Below are 24656 nucleotides of genomic sequence, written 5' to 3' on the forward strand. Positions count from 1 at the left end.
GCATCGCCGATCTGGCCATCCGAGTCACGCCCCACCGCAGCCTAAACAGCTCCAAGGGCGTGATTTCCGAATATAACCTAATCAATCAATCTGAAGCTGACCTGCTGGAGGGCCTTCGTAGTCAGAGCGTAACAGCGTTCAGGTGCATAACCATCCGCAGAGACGATAAACAAATACCGACAAAGCACCTCATCCTAACCTTTGACAAGGCGACCCTTCCAGAATTCATCAATGCAGGTTACATCCGTTGTTCAGTTCGGCCTTACATCCCGAACCCACGGCGCTGTTTCAAGTGCCAACGGTTCGGGCACGGCGAAAACACCTGTCACGGCCGACGTACCTGCGTAAAATGCGCCCAGCACGATCACCCGGCCGAAAACTGCAACGTGCAGCAACTTCTTTGTGTAAACTGCCAGGATTCACATGCGGCCTACTCCAGAAAATGCGAAAAGTTTCAATTAGAAAAGAAAATCATTAACATTATACTCACTGAAAACATCACTTTCCCAGAGGCGCGGAAGAGGTTCGCCTCTTCCCCTCTGGGGAGGTACGCCGACGCAGCTCGACGGGGGGCGGAGCAGCGTCTGTTCTCGACGGGGACCCAGTACCGCTTGTCAGACTTGGTCCCGCCACCGGGGCGGTGGTGGGACCACCCCCCCCCCTTCCTGGGTGCCCTCTGGCAGCCCAACCTGCCTTCGAACCGCTCGCTGAGTCCGCAGCGGCTGTGGTGGCAACCACGTCTGGTGGGGAAGCCGCTGCACCCACTGTTTTCTCTTCTCCACCGGCCCGAAGCACACGCGAGGGCCCGGAGGAGATGGAGACGGAGGCAGTCGCAGCGACCCCCTCCTCCCCCTCACTGCCTGTGCCATCTGTGGTGCTTCCCACGCTTTCGGCACTGGCACCGCAGGCAAAGAAAACCCGAAAGGGTACCACGTCAAGGGGGCCCAGTCCGCTGGGCACCCCCTTGCCTTCAGATGACGACATGGACGTCGAGCCCTTCCGGCTTTCATCGCAATGAAAGGAACGAGCTGCGACGTCCAGGTCAGTAGAGAAGGCTAGCAAACCCCTTCCAGGAGTGCAAGCCCCGAAAGACTCTACAGACAGACAGACTGAACTTTATTTGGCCACAGCTGGGGCGATTAGGCCGGCGACGTCTTCTCCGTCGTCCGTCGGGCAGCAGGGCCCCTTTTCGGCAGGGGTCCGGTGCCTTCGGCCAAGCGGGCCAGGTCTTCTTGAATTTGGGGGTTTGGGTCACGCAGGGCGGCCTCCCAGCGCGCCTCGCTGGTGATAGTAAGGAGAATGGGATGGGATCGGTGCCTAGATAGTGGGATGCTATCACAGGCCCATATGATATGGGATAACGATGCGTGATGGACCGAACAATATGGACATTCGTCTATGTAGGTGTCGGGAAAGATCGCTGACATGATGGCAGGGGTGGGGAAGGAGCGGGTCTGGAGCTGCCGATATATCACCGCCAAGGATCGGGATAGAGATGGGTGAGGAGGTGGAAAAATGGCACGCTCCAAGCGGTAATGGGCGAGGATGTCCCCGTATGTGTGCAGCCTGTCCCGTAGAGTGAATATCTCACTATCATTGGCGGCGCCATCGAGCCCTCGGTAGACCAAAGCTCGAGCAGCTTCGTGGGCCGCTGAGTTTCCAGGTAGCGCGGTATGGGCGGGAGCCCAGACGAGAGTGAAAGAATGCGATCGAATGTTCTGTGCCTTCAGCAGGACTGATAAAGTTGCTGGGGAAACTCTTGCGTAAAGGAAATTTAGGATGGCTGATTTAGAGTCACTGATTATAATTGTTTGAAGGTGGGGACTGTGGGTCATAGCCAACGCGATGGCGATCTCTTCTCCCGCCGTGGGGGATGTCGTAGATAAGGAGGCGGAAGTGAGCTGGACTTGTTTAGAGTCAACCACTGTGGCTACAGCAGCCGCTCTGGTAGGATAGGTTGCTGCATCTGTGTAAAGCGTGGGGGAGCCTGGAGGGTACGCTTTTTCAAGGGCTCTCGCGCGAGCCAGTCTGCGATCCTCATTGTGTACGGGATGCATATTTCTCGGAAGAGGGTTGATTGGGAGCCTCTGGCGGATGGAAGGGGGAATGTCTACCAATTTCTGATGGTTGGAGGTGGGTGGTGAAAGGCCTAAGGAAGCTAGCAAGTGCCGACCGGTGTGACTCTTAGTGAGTCTTTCTAATTGGGCGGTGCGTTGCGCCTCAACAATCTCGTCAAGGGAGTTGTGGACACCCAGTGCAAGGAGGCGGTCGTTGGAGGTTTTTGGAGGGAGTCCGAGGGCTACCCTAAAACATTTGCGTATCAAGCCGTCAATTTTTATTCGTTCACTTAGCTTCATGGTTAGGAAGGGGGTCGAGTACGCTATTCGGGACAGGACAAAGGCTTGTATGAGTCGAATGAGGTTGCCCTCCTTGACACCCTTGTGCTTTGAAGCTATTCGAGATATTAGTCTCGTAGTTTGGTATACCCCACGTTCAAGTTCTCGGATAGTGTCTAGGTTGTGTCCCTTGCTATGGAGGCACAAACCAAGGACCCTGATGGCGTCGACGGTAGGTATGATGTTGCCAGATTGGGTGGTAATCGAGATGTTGGGGGGGTCATGTGAGTTGGGCCGAAAGAGGAAAAACTCGGACTTTTGTGGAGAACAGGAGAGGCCGCGGCTAGATGTGTATGTTTCGATCATTTGGGTAGCTGTTTGAAGGGTGTCCTGAATGTGTCCGTCCGAACCCTTGGAGATCCAAAGAGTGATGTCATCTGCATAAAGGGAATGGTGGAGGTCCGGTAGGGTCGATAGTAAAGGAGGAAGGTCTTTCATAGCGATATTGAAAAGAAAGGGTGACAGGACCGAGCCCTGGGGAGTGCCAGTGCTTCCCAAACTGATTGAGGACGTTTTAATGGGACCCAGGTGCAGAGTGAGCGTTCTGTCCGATAGAAAAGAACGAATATAGTTGTAAGTCCGCTCTCCCAAATGTGAGTTCATTATACCCGCGAGAATCGCCGAATGGGAGATGGTGTCGAATGCTCGTGTAAGGTCCTAGCCGAGGATAGCCTTGGTTGTCCGCACAGGGGCAAAAGCCGGGTCAATAATATGGTGCTGGAGTTGGAGCATAACATCCTGGGTGGACAAGTTAGGGCGAAAGCCAAACATGGAGGGCGGAAAGAGATGTGTCCGTTCGGCAAAACTAGTTAATCTGGAAAGGATAACATGTTCGAAGAGTTTACCCAAACACGATGTCAATGATATGGGGCCAAGGTGATCTACGTGTGGTGGTTTGCCGGGTTTAGGAATTAGGATCGTTTTGGCAGTACGCCACCGTTCCGGGATAGAACCAGACTCCCAGCATTCGTTGAAGAGTCGTGTGACATCCTCCACTGATAAATCGTCTAGGTTACGCAACATTTTATTTGTTATCAGATCTGGTCCGGGGGCCGATCTGGAGTTCAGCCGCTGTATGGCCGCATTTACCTCAGCCTCAGTTATGGGGGCATCCAATTCGTCGTTCGAGTTGCCTCTGTATGAGGGGTGTTGAATGGGTGGACTCTGTTGGACATATTTCTTAGTGATGTAGTTCAGAAGGTCCTGCTCTGATCCTTCAAAATTGTGAATTAGGTATTGTGTGGATTGGGATTGAGCTGTTTTAGTGGTACTGGGATCCATTAGATGACGGAGGATGTTCCAAGTTTTTTTCGAATTGAAATTGGCGTCAATAAACTCGCATGTGGCCTCCCAGTTTTGAGCCACAAGTTTAAAAGAGTAATTTTCTATTTCTTGATTGAGTCGAGCGATCCTTCTTCGGAGGTTCCGGTTGTGTTTCTGTTGGGAGAGGCGCTTTTGCATGCTAGTTTTAGCTTGCCACATATGAGCGAGGCGTGAATCTGGCTGGGGGAGGTCCGCATCGATTTCTAATTCACGTGTGGCCGATTTAACGCGATTGAGCAGACCGTCGTCCCACTCGGAAAGAGTGTCCTTAGTGAGACGAGGAGATTGTTCGGCATGTCTAAAGGCGTCCCAATCAAGGATGGTGGCAGATTTCACCTGCCGGGACATGTGCTTAAGGGGGACTTTGATGTGCAGTATTTTGTGGTCACTGCCTAGATCCTGTTGCGTGTTTACCCACTGGGCTTGGGGGTTGACATATCTGCTGAAGGTTAGGTCGGGGGTAGTGTCTACGCTAACACTGTTCCCCAGCCTGGTTGGGTATGCGGGATCTGTGAGGAGGGTAAGTTGTTCCTGTTGTGCTGCTTCCCATAATGATCGGCCTTTGATAGTGCTCTTTCTGTAGCCCCACGCTGGATGGTGTGCATTAAAGTCACCTGTTATGACGATTGGGTTTTTCCGTGAAACAAGAGCAGCCTTTTTGAAGAGAGAATGAAAACGATGCCTATGAAAGCGAGGGCTGCTGTAAACGTTGAGAATAAAGAGACTGAGGGCGTCTTTTCTGGGGGGTATGATTTCCACAAAAACGTGGTCTATCTCGCTTTCGAGGGTGTGTTGTACAGCAGGGATATTGCGATGAACCAAAATAGTTGTTTCTGTAGGAATGGGATGTGAGTCGGGGAAGGATTTATATCCCGATAGTTTGGCCACGACACCTGCCTCCTGAAGGCACAATACATCTGGGGGTGGACCTAGAATTCGATTATCAATGGTTTGTTGCAAGTTGCCGCGCTTACGTAGGTACCCACGACAATTCCACTGCCAAATAGTATAACTAGCAGTTGCCATGATCAGTTATTTGGGAGGTGGACGGCCTGTCGTAAGGCTTGGAAGCTTTTTTGGTGCTAGGGCGTGACTCTACTGTCAATAACCGCTCTTCCAATGCAGTTACCTGGGAGGTCAGTTTCGTCACAAGGTTAAAGAACGGTTCATATTCTGTAGCGAGCTTGGAGGTGATAGTTTCTGTGATTTTTTGAATAGAATTCTCTAAATCTTGCTTGGTGATGTAGGGTGTAGAAGAACCAATTTGGGGAGGGTTAGGAGGGGTTGAGTGAAAAGAAGGCGGGTTATCACTGTCCATGACTGCTGAGTCATCGGATTCGCTGGATGGTGGGGAGATGTTTTGAGCTGTTTGATCTCGGCTCTGAGTTTCTCATTTTCTTCGAGAACCTGATTAAGTAACTGCTTTAACTCAACTAATTCATTCGATGGGGAAGATGAGTTGGAGGCCGCCGCTGCTGCCCAGTTTACCCACCTGGAAGGTCGGGACGATGCCTTTTTCTTCTCTTGGGTGGTGTCTCGTGGTGTGGCTGCTGCAGAAGCTGAAGAGGCACGTCGCTCGTGGGAGGCAGTTGGGTGCTGTTCATGGGAAGTAGGTGGAGACTTGGCAGTGACTTCTGGCGGTGATGACAGTGCAGCGCTATCTTCTCGCCATTGTTTGTGGAGGCTGGTGGTCTTTCCACGGGGAGGTGTCGCCTTGAAGCGTTTCTTGCACGAACGATCTCCCAGAGGATGTGCGCCGCCGCACAGGGCGCATTTTGGTTCACACGTGTGGGAGGAGTCGACGAGATGGTCCCCACTGCAGCGCGTGGGGTTGGGACGTGGGCAAACGTCGGCGCGGTGTCCCTTGTCACCACAGGCGAGGCATGCCTCCATCTTCTGACGATGGATGTAGCACCTGTATTCGGCACCACGGTAATAAATGTATGGAGGTACCTTGTAGCCGTCGAAGACGATTATGGCGGTGCTGGTTGTGCCCATGCGGCGCGCCTGGAGGGCTTTGGGGTTGGCTGGTGTGACGATACTGGCTGTGATTGCTTCCGGCGTATCGTAGGCGGGTATTCCGTGTATGACTCCTTTAGAGGTACCTTGGGGGGTGGCGACATAAGGAGACAGCTGGAAGTCCTGCGAGTCGATGTGAATTGCCGTGATAGCATTGTACTGGCCTGCCCTGGTTATACTGGGCGTACTCAGCACGAGAATGTTCTTTTCGGAGTTGAGGCGGAAGATGTCTGTCGATGCTTCGGCCGCAGAGATATTAGCAGCGGTAAGAATGGCGTCTCGAAGGTTGGCGGAGCCCGTTCGAGCAACGTTCATGCCACCGTGGGGCCGAAAAATAATCTTGATGTGCTCTCGGGGGAGAGGAGGCAGGCGTGGGAGCGTGCGTGAGAGAGCGCGACCAGCAGGCGTGTTGACCTGGTTGTTAGAAGGGGTAGATTCACGAAAGGATTCCAGGGCCCGACTGCCGCGGCGCCGGTAGCATTCCAACCAGCCCTTTTCGGGAGTAATGTCCGTAGGCGAGATGTCCTCACCTTGCACTGTCACGGCGTCCATAGTCATCGGGAGGAACCGGGCCTTGGCTGTCCCGACAAGCCGACAGCGTCGCAGGGGGGGAGTCGATGAAATCGAACAGGCGTTAGGCTTAGCCCAGGCGCCGCGTCGATGTAGACATTGCAGCGTTCCCACGGTGCAACCGCTGGGGTGAGGCAGTTGAGGCTTGATAGATCTTCGGCGGGGTGTGCTAGGAGATTTCACGCACACCGAAATTCGAGGGTAAGAGCAAACTACGCCACCAAGAAAGGATTTGGTGCGGAGCCCATGCGAGGCACGTCTTACTCCGAATGGCCCCCTGGTGGCCGTCAAGACTCTACAGAAATAGTCACACTCCAGTAGCTCTGAACACATAATAATGGGAAGAGAATATATTGTTCAATGGAACTGCTGAGGCCTTCTCAATAATCCTGACGACGTGTATGAGATTCTGCATGCCAATCAGCCAAGTTTAATGTGTGTCCAGGAAACACATCTGAATTCCAAACACACAAATTGCTTGAATAGTTACCTGGTATACAGAAAAGACAGGGATGGCTGCACACACTCTTCTGGCGGTGTAGCCATATTCGCCCGCCAATCCTTAGCATGCCACCCTGTCACTTTGAACACCGTCCTTGAGGCTGCAGCCGTTCGCACAATGATATTTAATAGGTTGATAACGGTATGCTCCATACATTCCTCCTGATGTTGCACTTACGAGCTCCGACTTCGAGGCGCTGGTTGACCAGCTGCCCGAACCATACATCCTTACAGGCGACCTTAATGCTCACAACTCTCTATGGGGCTCTTCCAGGACGGATGCCCGAGGTCGCCTGATAGAGAAATTCCTTACATCTTCTGGAGCATGCCTTTTCAACAATAAACAGCCTACATACCATAACATAGGTCACAACACATACTCACATCTTGACCTGGCTATTGGTTCTGCAATGCTTTTGCCATGTCTTGAGTGGGGTGTGGGCACGGACCCATATGGTAGTGACCATTTCCCCACTTCATTAACGTATATAGGTACAGGCCCGAGTAGTCCATCTTCCCACAAAAGGTTTAATAAAGCAAGAGCTAACTGGAATACATTTCCAGAGACATCACAACTCCACCACACATCCATAGGACACCTACACGTTGAAGAAGCTACCGAACTGCTCACGGCGCACATCCTCGACGCCGCCGAAAAGTCCATTCCCCACGCCTCTGGTGCCCCGCGCCACCAGCGGAGGCCGCGGTGGAATGATGGCTGTAGGCGGCGCGAGAGGCCCAGAACAAGGCTTGGGGTGTCCTTCGTCGGTACCCCACGTCGGGTAACCTCATTTTGTTCAAACGGGCCAAGGCGTTAGAAAAACGTGTGCGCCGTGAGGCAAAACGAGAGAGTTGGCGTTCCTTCATAACATCCATTAACTACACAGACACACGGAAAGTATGGACGAGAATACGCAAGATCAAAGCAAAGAAACCCACAGCCTGCCTCTGGTCAGCACAACAGGGGACACACTGAAGACCAGGCTGACACACTCGCACAACACTTCCAACACGTGTCCAGTTCAGCACACTACACAACCACTTGCATGACACACAAACCAACGGAAGCAAAAACGCATATACTAGATAAGAATAGGTCAACATCTCCTTATAACTCAGAGTTTTCACTGCATGAGCTGAGGGCTGCTCTGAGTACGTGTAAATCCTCAGCTCCAGGCCCAGAACAATCACATATACAATGATACAACACCTACACGCAGACACACTTATAACACTTCTACATCTATATAATAAAATATGGCTTTCGGGGCACATTCCACACTCTTGGAGGGAGGCCATAGTAGTGGCTTTCTTGAAGAAGGGAAATGACCCGTTGTCCCCGTCAAGCTATCGTCCTGTGCTATCGTCCTGTGACGAGCTGCCTGTGCAAGTTTCTCGAGAAGATGATAAATCGCGGGCTCGTGTACTTCCTTGAATACAACGGTCTTCTCGATAGCTGCCAGGCAGGCTTCACGGTGGGGCGATCCACGAACGATCAACTAGTAGCTCTTGAATCGTATATAAAGCATGCCTCCGTTCATAAACAGTATTGTGTAACTGTGTTTTTCGACCTCGAGAAGGCCTACGACACCGCTTGGCGGTATGGGATCCTCAGTGACCTCAAGTCATTCGGTGTCTCGGGTAACATGTTAAACATTCTTGTCAGTTACTTGTTAGAAAGAACGTTTCGAGTGAGAGTCGTTCGTGCACTCTCAAGGGTTTACGTGCAATAAAATGGCGTGCCATAAGGTGGTGTATTAAGCGGCAATCTCTTCATAGTTAAGATGAACTGTCTTGGGAAGGCATTGCCACCTACAATCTCCTATTCTATGTATGTAAATAACTTCCAGATATCCTATAAATTATGTAATATGTCAATCTGCGAACGTCAAGTCCAGCTTGGTGTCAAGAAACTTGCCGGCTGGGCAGACAAGAATGGTTTTAAATTCAATCCTGCAAAAAGTTCCTGCGTTGTGTTCTCCAGGAAGCGTGGGGTCCATCCGGACCCAGACATTCATCTTAATGGCATGTCGCTTCCTGTGAACAAGGAGCACAAGGTCTTAGCTGTTGTGTTTGACCAAAAACTCATATTCATTCCCCACATAAAGGAACTTAAAAATATGTCTCCAAACAATGAATATACTTAAGGTTCTCTCCCACCAATCCCATGGTTCCGACAAAGAACTCCTGCTTCGCTTGTATACTGCTTTGGTTGGATATCGTTTGGACTACGGCAGTGTGGTGTATGGGCCGGCGACTAACACAGCCTTGCGAATTCTTGACCCAGTTTACACTTGGGCCTTCGTCTTGCGTCGGGTGCTTTTGCCACTAGCCCTGCGGAGAGTCTTTATGTCGAGTGTAATAAGTTGAGCCTTGAGAACCAACGAATGTACATGGACTTGCTTTATGTTTTTAAAATTTCATCGCTGAATAATCATCCTTTTTATCCTGTCTTTTACGATACATCAACATATCTGCTCTTTGTAAATCGCCCATCCGTTCCTCTGCTCTTGTCACTTAGAGTGAAAGAACGAGCCTCGGATCTCAGTGCTTCGTTTTTAGATGTGTACAGGTTATCCTTTTCAAACAGTTTACCGCCTTGGCAAGTTCGCCCTGTGTCGTGTGAGCTCTCTTTTATAAGACTTGACAAAAATCGGGTACCACGAGCTGCAATACTGCAGCACTTTCTGTCTTTGCAGTTTAAATAGAGATGTGCAGAATTTTCTAGTGACGCTTCTAAAACCTCCACTATGGTGTCGTGCACTGCTCATGGTCTAAATTTCAATGCAGCCAGAACCATTAGCATACACACCACAATTTTTTCAGAAGTATATGAAATTTTACTGATTGTACGACACATTCTTAAAACTCAAATTCCCAATTCCATCATCTACACAGGTTCTTTGTGTGTTGTTCGCGCATTGTCATCGCAGAAGCCCCCCAAAAACCACATTGTTAATCTTGTATTCAACACTATCATGTCCGTGTATGCACAAAAGCATGAGCTGGTCCTCTGCTGGGTCCCAGGGCACGCAGGGATCGCTGGGAACGTGTTGGCAGACGAGAGGGCCGCTGCTGCTGCACTCAGGAACAATGTAGACATTACAACAATACCCTACACAGACCTCAAGCCACACATAAGACAACACCTGTGCAGAACATGTTAAACACACTGGGATGAACCGACAGACAACAAACTACATGTAATAAAGCCACACTTCGGACGGTACACAGCTGACGCACTCAACAGACACATGGAAGTCGCCTTGGGTAGGCTGCGGATGGGGCACACCCATGCAACGCACTCGTATCTGCTGACGGGGTCTTCTAGACCCCAGTACAGCAGGTGCGAAGAGGCCCTATCCGTAGTGTACATACTAATCACATATAAGGCACTTCACACAACACGACACAAACACTTCAGAGAACTCTACAGACAACATATCCCACTACATCCATCGCTGTTTCTAGGTGACGATGCCATTGTTTCCGTGAAACATGTGTTGGAGTATTTGACGGAAGTTAAGTTTTTAAACCTCATTTCCTATCACGCATAATCAAATCTGCCCCTATACACCAGCCAAAGCCATTATCTTTAATTGATTTTAGTATGTTTGGTTGAACCGTTTTTTACCTACCTTTTTGTGGTAACCACTTTACTTCATTAAATAACGTTTTCTCTGGCGTTCTTTGCCCTCTTTGGCCTTGCGCCATTAAACACTTACCATCTTCAACATCATCATCATTGTTTATTACTTCGTGAACTCCGAACAGCTCTAACCTGTGGAGTTGTTTGCCTTGGAATGGAATCTCTATGCTTAGAAATATTACTGAAATGGGTTTTCTGATCCTTTAGGTATTGACCGGCCGAATACGACCCCCATAATTTAGGATCATGCATAATTCATTGTTAGAAGAAACGGCTACTTATTAAGACGCGATGTTGGGGTTTTTATGGGCGTTATGGCTACAAAACGAACACAAAGCAGTGTGAACACCCCTTCAGAGCTCTGCCAGATTGGGTAACTACCTAAATGGAAACGAATACTATACATAAACCACTTGCTATATTCAACTTGCCTCTAAAAAGTCGGAGGCTGCTAGGTTTATTCAGCAATTCCACAGAAGGCTGGGCTATGTCTATGGTTAAAAAATGGTGTTCGGGCTCTCCCCAACCTTATAAAAAATATTACACTAAACTTTAGAAAAGGTAAAGCCGCAGGTATTCCGTACCTACAAAGGAAAAAGGTAAGGATATAATTATCCTTCCTTCTCAGAGACAGCATTCGCGGTGTCAGACAACAGGCGTAGCTCTGATAGCAAATTGAAAACTACTTAATTCCTCCACGTGGGCGAAGTAGCGAAGAGAAAAATACCAAGTCTACAGGTTGCTAAGCCAAATCTCGAAAAAGAATTTCAGATTTCTGAAGGCACTAGTTACGACTCATGTGGAGTAATGCATTTGCGATAACTTCGTTTTCTTTTACGCCATCTCATTCCCCTACCGCACTCTGCTTTTACTGGTACCCTCAAAAGTCACAAGTTCTCGCAGGAACAACGGCATCTTTAGCTCGACGACCTGTTCTACCTTGTATGGTATAGCGGAAAGTATGCAGTTCTTTCGCCGAGCTGGGCCTCCGCCTTTCTTTTTTTTATCTTGCGAATAGATATTCCAGTTCGGTATTAACTGTAGCGTATTTCTAACATCACCCTTGATGCATCTCCACCATTCAAAACTGATTCATCGCCACCATTCAAGTCATGTATTTCAGAACACCAGACCAGCTATGCCATCACACGCCCAGATAGATCAACAAGAGGCGGAGCCGTGGCATTCTTATCAAGAAAAATTACCTTTCACTATAATGCCTTAAGTATTCGATGTAGAAGCAATATTCCGCAGACCGATACTTGGTTCATGTTCTGTTGTGTTTGCGTAAGTTTATGGAAGCCCCCCTGCATTGCAAGAGTGCCTGCAACACCATGTGGGCAGTTCGAGGGTTTCATTCTGCGGGCGCCGAACTTTGAAGCATTGCAATTCCAGTGTGGGTTCTCGGAAAATATTCTCAATATAATGTTGTCTTTCACGCTGAGACAGATTGTGAACAAACCGTCACGTGTACCAAAACAAAATCAAATATATCCTTGAGCTGGTTTTTACAAGCAGCCACTTCCGACGACGACAGAATGATTGAACTACTGAAGCAATAGTTTCACGTGCATCCCTCCTTCAAACAAAAATATTGAATCGGTGTCACGGGCCACATTTGCTGATTTCGCTAACACGGGCAATAGAAGTATATTGCATTATCTTTTTTTCCAGTAAGAGGCGTTGCGAAATCCTCCAGATGGTCGCTCTACTGACTGAGAAATACTGGTACAATCATTTGGTACAATCACTCAAAAAGGTTGTACTGCGTTGCATTCACAACAAAGCACCTGTAAAATCAAAATAACAACTTGGCAGCCTGGCGTGTCGATAACGCTAAAGATCATCTCGCGGAAAGCGACGGAGAAAAGGAGCCACACACCCGTAGCCCGATTTCTGGGGGGTAAACATGAGCAACTGCCGTGACCCCAAACAGCGACCTATCTCCTTCCCCCCCTGTCCGTCCAAGCTGCGTCTTTATTAGGCACACCGAGTGAGTAGTAAAGTATATAAATTGTTTTCAACAATTCACTCTGGACCATAAACACACTCCGCGCACCCAGCATGAGAGGCAACTAGTAGGCGCAGCCGATGAGGGTACATTGCCTTGTAGCTTAGACCAAACGAGTGGCCTAGGGCAGCACTACGACGTTCATGGCTAGCGCTGCTACAACAGCGCAGCAGTCAAAGGAAGGAAACGTTCTTGTGAAGCTGGCAGACACGTGAACATCCCGTCGCGCACCCATTGTTCGCCGCAAAATTTGAGGTTGTCCAGTATAGGAAGCAAGACAGAATGTTCACCAGGATAAATCTAGATATCTTCAACGACCAAATATATAGACCACTAAAGTTATTTTGTTACAGTGTCCGAATACGGGATGCCGTTACTGAATTCCGAGGCCTCAGACACAAGCACGAGCACCTTTATAGGCTGAATATCCATTCCCCGGACCGCTTTTAGGCATTAAGATAGAGCTGCGGTTGTTAGTGTTTCACTGACATCACCTCACAAACGCTCAAAGCCACCAACGAATTCCACCTAGACAGACGACATACAGTTGCTCCGACCAGCATGGGAGGTCCAAACTCGCTGCAATTCTACAGTGCGTACAAAATGTCCATGTAACAAGGCGTAGAGATCACTTGACCTGGGCCCCTTCCGGCAAACGCCGTTCTACTGGAGGACGCGGTGCATAGCTCCGAATTGGGGAAACCCGAATCAACAGGTATTCCAGAATCCCACAATGTAGTCCACAGTGCAGCCAGCCGCGGATAATGTGCTACTGCCTAGCCATATAGAGCACCAGACCCCGTTGAAGCTGGCTGCTCATCGTCATCTTGTTTAACCTTCTGTGGTAAGCTTCCTTCACAGCTGCCAAATTTTCTTCGCCATCCTTATTGAACAAGTTAATGTTCCTGAAGGTGTGATCGCGCTTTTAGGTAAGCAGGGCGTCCTCGTAGTGGTCCCCATACTCATTATGCGGGTTACTTCTATCGCCGCAACGATCGCCTCCTGGTTCACTGTAGACGCAGGGATCATCCGGAATTTCTCCTTGCAGGGGAGGCCATCGTAGGCCCCTGTCAGGCCCGCGTTAAGCCTGGGCAGAAGGTCATGGATTGTACCTGGTCACAGGTGAACAATCCTTGTAAGATTTGTGGGACGGGATGGTGAGCTGCGCCACCGTTCCTCCAGAACAGCAATCGCTGTAGTGGCTGCGGAAGCCTCCAGGATCTCTTTATAAAGTGACAAAGCGGATTCCTGGAAGCTCCCCGGTTGCCATTCGCAATTTCGCCACAACCACGTGTACTCGGTGGTTCGATAGAACTGATTCTTCGGGACGGTGCGCCGATCAATGAAAAATTTTGTAAGGCCGAACGCCACACGGCCACCGGCGTGCAAGTGGGAATGGCGCCCGCTCGAGCTGGTCATCCTAGCGATGGTTTGTAAGAAATCTCCACGAAACTCAAGTTGTGTGTGTCTGGGTCGGCCGCATTCTTGCATATCGTAGTCACCCGAACGGTTGAGAGGTGCGCTCTCTTGCGTCTGCGAGGACGACGCAGTCTTCGCTTGGCGGGCTGTTAGGCACAGCCAGTTGTCCATCGAGGGAATCTGTCCTTAGCTTCGCCAGTTCCATGAGAATAAAATCCCCGCCAGCTGTGAGATCGCAGACGCAGGGCGCACACGCAGTGTGCAGGTTCGCCGCCTCGTCAGCCTCTTGCTTATCTTCCTGTCATCGGTGATCGGCGCGGTCTTGCCGTATTGGGTGACTGCCAAATCAGTGCTTTGTGCTCCGGTGCTCGATTCGCCAACTACGGAAAGAACCGTAGAGGGTATGGCGAAGTGTGGGAATTAAGATGACCTGTTCTCGTACTTATTGCTGCTGAAGAAGCCGGATGTTAGTTTTTGTTGAAAGTAATCGTCTCCTGGGCACTTTTTAATGCGCTAGATTGCCCTACGGCATAACAGGGAGGTTTATAGGCACAACATTGCACCAGTTGCACGCAGAAATCGAAGAGGAGACCGGTACTGCGGTCCCCATATCCAACGCTTAAGATTGGAGGTCTCCCAGAATGGAGCCCTGTGCCTGGAAAGTGTTGTATTCTGGCGTTTCTAAGAACTAAACAAGTCCACAACCGGTGTTCAACGTCAGCCTCTGGCGCAGGAGTCACACATAAGGGGCAGGTGTCCGCCAACGGGGCGTGGTATTGGGCAGGCCAGGCGTGGGTAATTGCTGGGGTAAGGCCACCCCAACTCGAAGCCTCCGCAGCAAGACCTCCTCCCAGCGCGCGAGCCCACTGGGGAGGTCAGTTCCACGCGGTGGAAGTAAAGCACGCGTGGCGCGGCGGAGGTTCTCTTTTTTCCACCAACAGTTCTGCTAGGGAAGGTACTCGAAGTAGTGTTAGTGGCCGTGGGAGGTCTCGGATGTGGCAGGCGCGATCTGCCACAGTGTGGGCAGGAAGCGTGTACTGGCGAATTCATGAAACGCGGACAGGGCATGGATAAGTGTCCATAATCTCGTGAATACTTGCGGCCAGGCTTGTACAACGCGCAACGCGACGCAAATCGCGAATCGCTGCCGTTGCGTCTCTGTAACGTTCTATCTTGTCCCAGTAGTCAAAGTCGGTGCAAGCGCCTGCAGGCCATCCTTAACGGCAGTAAGTTCTGCTAGCGGGCTTGGGAGTGCACGGAGTGACTCGTGCGCGCAGTTTTGATTTCGGGCAGCGTAGGGGGGAAACGTCAACGCCGTGGTGACGAAGCAGTCGTATGCCCCGACGTCCACAAAAGCCTGGAGAACCAGCGCTTGCGTGTCAGCCGCCAGTCACGGACATAAAGGACGGCATCTGGAGGCTGGTGAAAACCCAAGGTACGGACGTGTAGCCTTGTCAGAGGCTTGTTGTCCGTCACCTGATGGAACAGCCATGGCGGCTTTGCGGATGTAAAGGCTGGCATAGTATTCGGAGGCTGGCCCATGTAAGCGGCGAGAGCTGCTGCCTCTGGAACAAGTCCACGTTTCAGCAGCCATGCGGAGCGACGCTGATGAGTCAGTTGATCAAGCGTGTTTAGCTGGGCTTCTACTTGGAGCTGTGGAATTGGTTTTAGGGGTGAGAGTCCAGTAATAGTGCCCATGGCGGCCCTGTTAATAGCCTCCTGCCGGTCACAGTTCCCACGCGCCATGTGCTGGAACTGTGCCTGGTACACGAGCCTTGGCTTTAGCACAGAACGCACTAGGAGACGAGACATTGTCAAGCAGGCACCTCCAGACTTCGGGGAGATGCGGCGAACAAGGTGGAGCATTTGTCCGGTGTTCTGTAGAACAGATGGTATCCACTGAGCTGGCGACCCTGAGGCCGATATCTCTAAGCCCAGAACACGAAGGTGTCCGACAATGGGAATGGCGGTACCGTTGAGTTGTAGGACGACAGGCGATTATGCAAGGGAGCGACGGCCCCAAGCGTTACGACTGTAAGTGCAGCACTCCTCTCTTGAGAGAGGGTGAGGCCCACATACTCACACCGTTTTTGGCAGTCTGTTAACGCTTGCTGAAGGCACTCGACTTGTCTTTGCAGGTCTGGATGGACTGTCCTCGGATGGTGGTGTCATCCGAGTACAAGAGGAAATACAGGTCTTGAATAGTGGCCAGGTGCCAGGCTAGCGGCAACAAGACGATGTTAAAAAGTAGCGGAGACAGAACAGACCCTTGTGGCACGCTGCGCACTGGTGTAAAGGAGCCGAAACTTCACCCGTTGATGCCTACGGAGAAAGATAGGTGTTGTAGTAAGCGAATGACAAAAACACAGACTTTGTCTGGGAGGCGGAGACAACTTAGTACCTCTAAGATGGCGGCAAGGCTAACATTGTCATATGCCTTGCATATGTCCATAGCTAGAACAGTCCTCACACGGCAAGAACAGCCTCCCACCAAAACCATAGATGACAGGCATTCCAAGCCATCCTCATTAACAAGATGAGGCCTGAATCCGATTTGCGCCGGGTGATTACACTGAATAGTATCAAGCCACCACTGAAGACGCGTGGCAACCATCCGTTCTAACAGCTTGCACAGCGTAGATGTCATGGCGATTAGCCGCAAGTTACGAAGCTCTTGTGGCGATTTTCCGGGTCATGGGATGGGGACAATATTTGCCCAATGCCATGATTCAGGGAGTTTACCAGAGAGCCACACCTAAATTAAGGGGTCCACAAGCATTGTGAAAGGTGGGTCATCAATATTTTTGTACATCTTGTAAGTAATTCCGTCGGGAACCGGAGCAGTACGTAGCTTAGATTGATTGATTGACTTAGGTCCCGTCACCATTGTAAATGGTGACGGGATTCCCGAAATGGCTTCGCAAGTTGGTTGTAAGCCCACACTGTTCGGCAGTGGGAACGGAACCAGCTTTGCCCTGGCACAGCATCAAAGGCTGGAAACAAGGCATGAGCATTGTCGGGGGTGAATTGTGCCAGATCATTGTTGGATGCAAGGCAAGCGTTGGCTGCTGTTTCCGGAGGGCGACTGCCAGATTCCATGGCGCAAAAAGTATGCCAGACAGACGCCGTTGAAGATGACGGACCGAGAGAGGCGCACCAGCCAAACCAGCGCAGCATGCACAGTCATTTCTCGTACCGTCTGGCAGCAGCAGTAAGGCGCTGAAACTGCAGCTTGGCAGGAATCGACGAAGGGTCCCGGTTGCAATTACTTCTGCTTGCCTACGTTTGACCCTGAGCTGCAGGAGCCGGAGATCAGGCCTAGGGCGGAACTCTTCCAACCACGCATGCTGGGAGGCCTCCGTGAAGACACGGCGAAGCAGACCGATGGACACTGAGAGGGAAGCGTTGATGGTTGATCGGAAGGTATCCCTGTTAAACGCTGCGCAACGGCGACGAAGGCGACCCGTTGATTCCGGAATAAGCAAGACGCGAATTGGGTGTTGATCGCTGCCCCAGCAGTCCGCATCGCGTTGCCAGGAGATCTTTTGTGTACCCAGCCACCACAACAAGTCAGGTGGGTATTTAGGCATTTGGACGTGGGTACAACGGCGTGTCCGGCTAGTAATATCATTCACCAGCGTAAAGCAGACATCGGTGAAATGTTCCAGGACCACTCGACCACGCTCACGTGAGGCAGGGTATTCCCAGTCACACTGGGGAGGCTTGAAGTCCCCCGCTGCGAGAATGGGGCAACCAGGGTGAGTTCGCCATAGTAGGGTAAGCCAACCCAGCCGCAGGCGGGAAGCACAACCACTGTGAGGGCACACGTAACACGACACCAAGATAACCGCAAAACGCGCAAGCTGCACCTTTGCCACCATCACCTCATGCCTGCCTGTACACCACGAATTTAGAGGGATAGGGGTTTGAGGAAACCGAGTTAGAACATAAATGGCCGCCTAGACCGGAGGAGTAGAACTTGAGCTGCACCTTCGATCAGGTATACACGGCTCCGCGTATGCCGTAAATTGAGGCAGACGAGGGAGAGAGTTCGTCTCCTGAAGCGAGAAAGCCCATGCATGGAGCTTTTCCAGACAGCCTTTCACGGAGCTCACCAATTTTAAATGCCGAGCATTTCTTAGCCTCGCCTGGTCCTGCGTCGTTGATGGCGGCGCCGTCCACACGCTCACTGCGCATGCGCAACTCTCCTCCTTACACCCACAGCTCCGCGATACTACACTATAAAAAAATTACACCATCTTCCCGTGGGGAACCCTGATGAGGATGCGAAGCACCGTGGCGGTTCCGTGTGGTTCCATTGTGTTACCGTTATGTTGAGTGATCCGGTTTTTAAATGCACAGCATTTCAGTAACTCACGATGTCACCCACGTTGACGTCCGTAGTCCGCACCGTCCCCTCCCTTCTATATATAAAAAAAATACTATCCGCCGCCCGGTTTCGATCCCTCGACCCTGCGGGCGGAACGCAATGTACGTGGTGCTCTACCCACCGCGCCACAAAGCCGACACAGAATGGAACGCTACGAACGCGCCCTATATTGTTGACTCATTCAAATTACTGCTGACGAGCGCTCTCTCGTCAGCAGTTGCCACAAGTGCAAGAACATTTACGTAACGCAAACTACTTAACGTCGTGCGCCCCCGGAAATGCTCTGCATTTGATCGTGCCCCTCGCGGGGGGGATGTATAACTGCGTCTTCTCTCCATCGCGGGACCCGTGGAGCGATCTGGTGGAGGCGCGGCACAACTCGTAGCACTTTGAAAAGATGCGGCGGCAGCCAGCTGTGTGTGTGCGTGCCGCACTTGTACAAATGGCGAGTGCATTGGCTGTCCACAGAGCAAAGCATTCCAGCAAGTAAGCCGTTGCAGTCAGTCAGTCATTTCGCGATCAGATTGATTAGAAGAGTGGCGACAAGCTTCTTTGCGAAAGCTCGGTCGGCTGCGGAGACCCCGCCGCGTTCGTCTTCATTCGCTCTTCTCCCGGGTTTGGTCTTTGTTTCGTTCGTCCAAGCATTTTCTAGAAAGGCCGGGGTGTCGCGTACTATGCGTGCAACGGGAGGACATGCACGTGTGGCCGATTGAGATATTACTAGCGCCAGAGGGAATTCCGCGTTCGGGTCCACACCGGTGGCAAAGGCACGCAAATGCTGTTGTGTTACGGTGAGTAGGCGGTGGTTCTCCAGGCGCCGAAACTCGTCCATCATTTTCTTGTCGATGTTGTCTCTGTGGTAGAATCGTCTCCGTCAACTTTGGTGAGGTAAAGGTTGTTAACATTGGTTCTCCGGCTGAGAGCAATGTACACGCCTTCCTCTTCGCAGCTATGTCTTCTCGTTCTTCTTCTTCTTCGGCAGTTCCCCTACGGGAAGAGGACGACGGTGGTTGAACGCGAACCTATCTGGTGTTGGATTCTTTGGTTGGCCAATCCCTAGGGGCATCCTGCCACAATCAGCATCAGAGGCGCTGCCGACGGGGCTGGTTGAGCTGCAAGGCGCGTGGAGCTTCCCGCCACAGCTTTCCCACGGGAAATTCAGCATCCCCCTCTAAATTTTCCAGTTCGTCGTTTCCGTTGACGTTAAGCTTCGGGTTCCTTCGCTGTATCAGTAGCTTCTTGACGTAGCTTGAATGAGGCAAGGACCGGAGGCGCGTTCGTAGCACTTGCTCCTGTCCCGGATTCCGCATCCCCCTCTAAAGTTTTCAGTTCGTCGTTTCCGTTGACGTTTAGCTTCGCGTGCCTTCGTTGTATCAGTAGCTTCTTGACGAAGTTTGAATGAGTCAAGGACATAAGGCGCGTTCGTAGCACTTACTCTTGTCGCGAATTTGTAGCGTTGTGGAAAGAACACCGCGTACCTCCGGTTGCGTCCAGAGAGTCGTGGGATCGAAACCGGGCGCCGCTAGCTATTTCTTTTTTTATAGTGTAGTATCGCGGAGCTGTGGGTGTAAGGAGCAGAGTTGCGCATGCGCAGTGAGCGTGTGGACGGCGCCGCCATCAACGACGCAGGACCAGGCGAGCCTAAGAAATGCTCCCCATTTAAAAAAAGAAATAGTTAGCGGCGCCCGGTTTCGATCCCACCACTCTCTGGCCGCAACGGGAGGTACGCGGTGCTCTTCCCACAACGCTACAAATCCGGGACAGGAGTAGGTGCTACGAACGCACCTTATGTCCTTGACTCATTCAAACTTCGTCAAGAAGCTACTGACACAACGAAGGCACGCGAAGCTGAACGTCAACGGAAACGACGAACTGAAAACTTTAGAGGGGGATGCGGAATTTCCCGTGGGAAAGCTGTGGCGGGAAGCGCCACGCGCCTTGCAGCTCAACCAGCCCCGTCCGCAGCGCCTCTGAAGCTGATTGTGGCAGGATGCCCCTTGGGATGGGCCAACCAAAGAATCCATCACCAGATAGGTTCGCGTTCAACCACCGTCGTCATCTTCCCGTAGGGGAACCGCCGAAGAAGAAGAACGAGAAGACAAAGCTACGAAGAGGAGGGCGTGTACATTGCTCTCAGCCGGTGCACCAATGTCAACAACCTTTACCTTACCAAAGCTGGCGGAGACTACCGATTCTACCACAGAGACAACATCGACAAGAACATGATGGACGAGTTTCGCGCCTCGAGAGCCACCGCCTACTCATCGTAACGCAACAGCGCTTGCGTACCTTTGCCACCGGTGTGGACCCGGATGCGGAATTCCCTCTGGTGCTAGTAAAAACCAGATCACTCAACATAACGGCAACACAATAGAACCACACGGAACCGCCACGATGCTTCGCATCCTCATCAGTGTTCCCCACGGGAAGATAGTGTAATTTTTTGTAGAGAGACCCCGACAGTTCCATCGTACATTGTACTGTTGTGGTTCAGGCATGGTAGCAGACTGGTTAGCGAAGTTCTGCCTCAAGTCACAGAAACCAATGTCTGCAGCTGGTACACCACAAACTTGAGAAGCTGTTTGTGGGACATGGCAGAAGAGACTGGCAGTAAGGGAAGTGCCGTCGCAGACCTGGCCTGGTGATGAGGCTTGGGGAAAAGACATGGCGGGCGTGATAGGTCTGAGACTATTCAGGCAAGTTTTCTGGCGGAGTGTTAGTTAAGACCGTCGCTTGGTGAGTTTCTTAATTTCCCCATGCAGCGAGGACAGCTTTTCGTCTAGGGCCACAAGCTCATCCTCCACAGAAGAGAATGGTGGCTCAGAAACAACTTGCCGAGGACGGCGCAAACCACTGGTAACATGTCGTGTTGGCTGCGAGGGCGCCTGCGTGGCTTCCTCCTCCTCCAGGTAGTCCTCACCTTTTTCCGCCAAACAATCGAAATGGTTGAACGTTGACAATTGGTCTGGCTGTGCACGAGCACGCCATGCACGGCTCCTCGCACGCATTGCCTTGCTTTTGGTGGGGCAGCGTTTATCTGTGATCTCATGGTCTTTAGATCGACAGAGACCACATTTAAACTTTGGCGGCTGAGGGGAAGCCGTTTCGTCTTCATTGGAATCCGGTGTTGGGAAAGGAGAGGAAGTGCTCGTGTTACCACGGCGAAAACAACGCTAGAAGTGCACTACCCCTGCTTAGAAAGGAAGGAGCCGGAGGACGCAAACATTGTAGGCAACCCAATTGGGAGGTTCCAGCGCGCCCTGTAGCGTCAGGAGGCAGGTGCACCGGCTCCCATATAGCGCAGAATAAGCACTTCATGCGTGTCACACCTTGTGTTGTCACGAAGGAAGTCCGGATCCTCCCCAGGATCCACAGCCGAGATGACATAGCGGCGGATGTCAGTGCCTGATACCAGGTATGCTTGAAGTGTAAGTATCGAGTCGGAAGATAACGCAATGTGCTGCAAAGAGCCCAGCTGTGCCAGTGGGTTCAGAGACGTAACACACACGGATACAGTGTTGGTAGCTCGGTGATAAGCGTAACAAGTGAATCCAGTGGTGCCGAGGCAGCCATCAAGCAATTTATGGAAAGTCTTTGTGGGGAGATTCAGGATGTTAGAACGCTGCCGAGGCTAGATGGCAACTTTTACCTGGCTTGTGGCAAAGAGCTCCGCAGCGTAGTGGGAGTTGCAGGAGCTTTCGCGAGAGCTGGAGTGCAAACAGATTGCTGGGTGTCACCAGCGGCACAATCCCGTTTTGCAGCAGGCGGCGCAAGCCGTCCCTCTGGAACATCAGTATCTGGCTCGTCTGCAGATCGCTTCGATGACGGGTCGGCCGTTACGTTCATTAGTGGCGCAAAGTCATCAGTGGTGCCAGCAGCAGCATCAGCAGCAGCAGATGCTCCTGGTAGCTGCGATGTTGCAATCGATGGTCGCTACTACAACACGCCCGACATGGCAGGGCCGTGTTTCTTCGCAATCAGATCAGATGCTGCTGGGGTAGGCTTAGCGGCCGAGGGTAAGTATCCGAGATTGCGGACGACCCCGTGGGGTCATCCTTGGGCTTGCCGCTGTGACGTATCGGTGCCAGGAGGATTGCAGCGGCGTTAGGAACCAGCCGGAGTGATGAAGCACGAGACCGAAGCTAGTTTAGATAAAAATTACGAGTAGCCAGAGAATGCCAACTAGCCACTCCGTCCTCGTTGTCCTCGTCTTCTGGCCGTCATGTGCCTTTATTTATTTGCACGTTGTGTGGACAGGCTCAGCTAGCTGAAAAAATACACGACTGATCATCTGGCGTTGTCTACCTAAAACCCGTGAACCTCATTCTGCTAGACTTTGTAAAAAATTTCAATTGTGTACCCCTCAAACAATTCGTTAAGAATTCGGTAAAATCCAATAAATTGCTGTGTTATTCGTTGCAATAAAAATAATATTTTATAAAACAAATTGCGTGGAGCTAGCAACCACCACTTCTAAAGAGCCTCAAGGCAACGCTCTAGCACTATTTCTCTTTTATTTGTATTCATAAAATCAGAGGGGAGAACAAAGTCCGAGACGTCACGGTGATGGGATGGTGGTGTTCTATTTTACGACATCGACATGAGAGAAAGACGAAGCAGCTCGAGCGAGAGCTGCACCCGCGTGGTGACCGGCACCGTTAGGACCATCATCATTGGTGGAGCGAGGATTGTCCATAAAGTTTCTTCACCTTCCTCGGCCCCAAAGAAGTGGTAGTGATTCCGCGCCCTGTCGGTACAACACGCTCGATACAGTTTGACCCGGTGAGGCAGTCAGAGGGCGAAACTGCCGCCGGTGCCGTCTTTTAGACCCAGACATAGATTGTTGGCGCAGACAACGCAGCCAGTTTAAAATTCTGGCGTGTCGCTTCCTGTGAACACGGAACACAAGTTCTTAGGTGTTGTGTTTGAACACAAGCTCACATTCATTCCCCACATCACAGAACTTAAGCATGAATGTCTAAAAAAAATGAATATCCTTAAGGGTCTCTCCCACCAACCCAATGGTTCCGACAGTGAACTCCTGCTGCGCTTGTATACTGTTTCGGTTGGGTCTATTTTGGACTGTGGCAGTGTGGTGTATGGGTCGGCAACTAAGACAGCGCTCCGAATGCTTGACCCAGTGCTACACTTGGGGCTTCGTCTCGCATCGGGTGCTTTTCGCACTAGCCCTGTCGAGAGTCTGTATGTCGACTGTAATAAGTGGAGCCTTCAGAAGCAACGAACGTACGTGGACTTGGTTTACGGTTTTAAAATTTCATCGCTGAACGACCATCCTTTTTATCATATCTTTAACGATACGTCCACATCTGTGCTGTGGACGTATCGCAAATCGCAAATCCCTTCCTCTGCCCTTTTCACTTAGAGTGAGAGAGCGAGCCTCGGATCTTAATGCTTCGTTTTTAGATGTGTACAGATTATCCTTTTCAGACATTTTACCTCCTTGGAAAATTTGTACTGTGCCCTGCGAGCTTTCTTTTATGAAACTTGACAAAAATCGGGTACCACGAGCTGCAATACCCCAGCACGTTCTGTCTCTGCAGTTTAAATATCCACGTACAGAATTTTACTGTGACGCTTCTAAAACGTCGACTGCATTGTCCTGCGCTGCTCATGGTCCTTATTTCAACGCAGCCAGAACCATGAGCGTGACCACAACAATTTTTTCAGCAAAAGCGTATAGACTTTTAATGATTGTGCGACACATTCTTGTAAATCAAATTCCCAGTTCCATCATCCATACAGATTCCTTGAGAGTTCTTCCGGAACTATCATGGCACAAGCCCCCAAAAGCCACATAGTTAATCTTGTATTTAACACTATCATGTATGTGTATGCACAAAAGCATGAGCTGCTCCTCTGCTGGGTCCCAGGACACGCTGGGATCACTGGAAAAGAGTTGGCAGACGTCAGAGCCGCTGCTGCTGCACTCATGAACATTGTACGCATTACAACCGTACCATATACAGACCTTAAGCCGCACTTAAGACAACACTTGCGTAGAACATGGCAAACACACTGGACTGAACAGACAGATAACAAGGTACATGTTATAAAACCACGCTTGGGACGATACACCACTGGCACACGCATTAGACACACGGAAGTCGCCTTGACTAGGCTACGGATAGGGCACACCCATGCCACGCAGTCGTATCTGCTCACAGTGTCTTTAAGACCCCAGTGCCGCAGATGCGGAGAGGCCCTGTCCGTAGTTTACATACTGATTCAATGCACAGCACTTCACACAACGCGATGCAAACACTTCCCACAACTATACAGACTACACATCCCACTACACCCAGCGTGTTTCTTGTCTGACAACTCCATGTTTTGTATCCAGTGTGTTTTTTTAATATT

Source organism: Haemaphysalis longicornis, unplaced genomic scaffold, assembly GCF_048455015.1.
Source record: "Haemaphysalis longicornis isolate Haplotype H1 unplaced genomic scaffold, Haemaphysalis longicornis Haplotype H1 scaffold_3, whole genome shotgun sequence".
Classification (NCBI taxonomy): domain Eukaryota; kingdom Metazoa; phylum Arthropoda; class Arachnida; order Ixodida; family Ixodidae; genus Haemaphysalis; species Haemaphysalis longicornis.